The sequence below is a fragment of the Ambystoma mexicanum genome, chromosome 6q, assembly GCF_040938575.1.
Source record: "Ambystoma mexicanum isolate Mex_15411 chromosome 6q, UKY_AmexF1_1, whole genome shotgun sequence".
Classification (NCBI taxonomy): Eukaryota; Metazoa; Chordata; class Amphibia; order Caudata; family Ambystomatidae; genus Ambystoma; species Ambystoma mexicanum.
In genome coordinates, this window is record NC_090937.1 from 380,636,916 (window position 1) to 380,640,803 (window position 3,888).

The following is a 3,888-nucleotide window of genomic DNA, read 5'->3' on the forward strand; positions in this document are numbered from 1 at the left end:
TTGTATTTGTATTTTGATTTATAAAGCGCCTTGCGCCAAAGCGCTGTACAAAGAACATGATACATAAAACATGAACAATAAACTGTTGAAGCATAAAAATATGAATCAATAAAACAACAAAACAATGGAAAGAGCAATTAACTGAAAGGGGAGGGGGAAAGGGAGAAGGGACAGGCTGGGGGTAGAGTGAAGGAGGAGGGCAAGAGGGGGAAAGGGAGGGAGGAAAAGGGGGTAGAGGAGGGGAGGGAGAGAGTCAGGGAAAGAGAGAAGAAGGGGGAAGTAGAAGGGGGTAGAGGATTCGGAGGAGGATGGAGAAGAAGAGATTTCAGGGAAGTGCGGAATGAAGGGAAGGTGGGGGAAGAACGGATGGCAAGAGGAAGGGAGTTCCAGTGTAAAGGAGCGAAGAGCTGGAAGGAGCGAAAAACGGGAGGAGGCACAGGGAGGAGGAGGTGAAGTGAGACGGAAATGGTCAGCTGATCGGAGGGAATGGGGGGAGAGTAGAAGGAGAGAAGGGAGGAAAGATAGGGGGGGGCAAGACCATGAAGAGATTTGAAGACAAGACAGAGAAATAGAAATTTAAGTTGTGAGTGAAAAGGAAGCCAGCCAAGGTAGGAGAGAGAGGAAGAGATGGAATCACGGGAGGTAAGGAGACAAAGGGTGCGTATAGCAGAGTGGTAGATAGATTTAAGTGGGGCAAGGTGAGAATTAGGGAGTCCAAAGAGTAAGGAAGAGCAGTAGAAGAGGCGGGAGAAGATAAGTGAGGAGAGTTTAGTAGCGTGGAAAGTGAGAGAGGGGCGGATTTTGTGAATATGAAGAGGTGGAAGCGGCAGGAACGAGAAGTGAGGGAGATGTGTTGGGAGAAGGAGAGAGAGAGGAGTCGAAGAGAACGCCTAAGTTGCGAGCCTGAGAAGAGATAGGGAGATTGGAGGGAGGGAAGTGAATGAAAGGGGGATGAGAGGGAGGGTGAAGAGAGTTAGAGGAAAAAAAATAAGACTTCTGTTTTGTCGGTGTTAAGAGAGAGAAATCGGGAAGACATCCAGTTCTTGATGGCAGTGAGGCAGGAAGAGAGCTGTAGGTGGAGGTCAGTTGAGAAGGAGAGGAAGAGTTTAGTGTCGTCTGCATAGAAGTGGTGAGAGATGCCAAACGAGATAACCGGGGCAATGAGGGAGGTGTAAAGAGAAAAGGGCCAAGAACAGAGCCTTGGGGTACGCCATAATCAAGAGGATAGTTAAGAGAGGACCGACCACCCCAGGAGACTGTAAAGGAGCGGGAGGAGAGGTAAGAGGATAACCAGTTGAGGACGGAGCCTTTGAAGCCAAAGGAGGAGAGAGTGTGAAGTAGGAGGGGATGATCAACAGTGTCAAAGGCTGCAGAGAGATCAAGGAGAATAAGGATAGAATAAAAATATATTTTACACCTGCAGCGATCACATCTAGTAGGCAGGGGCAATGGGTCTTTTGGGGGAAAAATAATTGGTTTACATTGACAGTGGCTGAAAATCATGGCAAGTGGGTCCTGAAGAAACCCATTGGTGCAAAATGTACAGTGGCCACTGTCGGAGGCCATGGCTAGTGGCCCGAAGAAAGACTATAGTATAATGAAAGCCTTGAAATTCAGTGACAAAACTTTAGTTAAGAAACAGTTAAGGTGAGAAGATTTAATGTAAGGGTACATTAATGTAATGTAAGGGTTTTGTTGCATGAAATCAGATCACCTTAACTATAGTTTTTTTTCTCACTATAACAGACCTACTTGGAATTGAACAGGTTTTGTTTTAAGGGTCACTTTCTGACATTAAAAAGCATTCGAGTTTCAGCTGCTCAGAAGTAATGTTTCACATTTGGGTTATTTAGATGATTTGGCCATATACCTGGACTGACGTGTGAGCTGACATGATTGTGGCAGTAACAAAGACCGACAGTAAAAAAAAGAATAAAGGCTAAGGACAGCACACATACAGCAGTAATACTATACAATGAAAGCACAACATACAGATTAAATGGAAGATGACGAACACAGAGAAGGCAATTTAAACACTGGCAGATTCCAGAAGCTAATGTAATAATTCAGTGACAACAGAGTGAGCGGGTAGATGGCAGTGTGGTGGGATGCTCATGTCGTCAAATCAGAGGTGTACTTTGTCCCATTTTGCTGCTTATGTTCTTCTGACGACACTTGTGCTATGCCTGCTGCAGGGTCAGAATCAACCAAGTGCTTCACTGCAGCATTTCAAAAGAAGAAAAGGCTTTTGAAAAAAGCCCCTGGCCCTAAAACAGGTGTGAAGAAAAGTTAATGTACTGTTCATTCACTCAGAAGAGCTTGTCCTTCAACATCCAGAGCATCTTAAGAGCTTTCAAAAACTGTGCTTAGCTATGTTGTCCGAGATTTTAACAGAAATCCTGTTTTTGTAATTCTTGAATATTACATGATCTAATAACATTTGGTGTTTTTATATAGTGCTTCTTGTTGGAAAAAACAGTTTCGGAGTGCTTTGTGTTGTTAATTATTATCATTATTACCCACATTTGGGGTACTCCATTTGCGTCGTCCTAAGAATAAAAGCCAGAATCAGCCGGGAGTTGTATCAAATCCTTGTTCAATCATTAGCTTCTCCTCATTGGAGATGAATTCACTACATATAGAACTACGCAAAACAAAAGAGGTGATGGCTGGACGGTTTGGAATGAATCCTAACCTCTGACATTGCTCTGGGCAACCCTCCAGACCATTGTTTTCGTCTGCCAAGCCATTACAAAAGGGAAGAGACCATATGCAAATTAGGTTTGGTCCCACCCCAAAAGGTGTAGTCCAGCCGACACTGCTTGTGTATATATATTTCTGAGGCTTGTGGAATCTGCTAAGATCACATGCTGTGCATAGGCCGACATCTAGTGGAAGCTGCAGAGTATTACAGTTTGTTTTTCTAAACTGGAAAGGGGCTGTCAAACTAGGTTGTGCCAGTAATACTATCCCTAGTGTGACGTCTCTGTACCCATGATCCCTCACGCGTGTAGGACGCTCAGATTGTTTTTTTTCTGCCATACTAGTTGGACACATGTTGCGGAGTTCCATTGGCATTTGCCAATTATATCTAAACATTGTTAAAAATGTTCCCTGTTATCTTCCATCCCACGCCGAAGATTGACGTCAGCGAAGATCGAGGGAACCAGCCGTCAAACTGCACGACGGACTTTGGGCCTTAGAAGGCCTCTGGCCTCGGCCCTGTACAAGTAGGGAGAGTGGGGTGTGGTCATAACTTTCCCACATTTATTTCCTACATATACACAGCCCGCTGCCAGATTTACACATATGGAGAGTACTCCTTTAAAATTCTGCCCGAAGTGTAACAGGAAGTTTCCCTGGGTTGATAAGCACAATACGTGCAATCTGTGTCTCCCACGAGACCATCCCGAGGCTACATGTCGAGCTTGTAAGCTCTTCAAGCCAAAAACACTTAAGGACCGCTCGACAAAGCGCTGTGCCCACTACGCCAGGCAGCTAGAGGCCATAGACGTCGAAGGGTCGCTCATCGATGGCAGCAACGCCACCGTATTGGACGGCGAGGGCAGAGGGGGGACTTCAGACACCCACGCGCAAGCCCCCGACCTCAGAGGACTGGCCAGCGGTCCAGTTATGGGGACAACACCTGGCGGCAGAAGCGCAACCCACACCACTTCCTCTAAACACATCAGCCCCAGCTGGGACACATCACGCGTTTCGAGCGATCGGCAACGGAAGGCACCAAGAGATCGGTCCAACGATTGTGTGTCCTCTGGGCGTTCCCGTTCGCGATCGCCACATGACAAAGAGCAACCGTCTCCGGTTGAAAAAGGTGCTGCAATCCCAATAGTTCCAGAGTCTCGATCGTCGGACGATTCCAACCTCTAT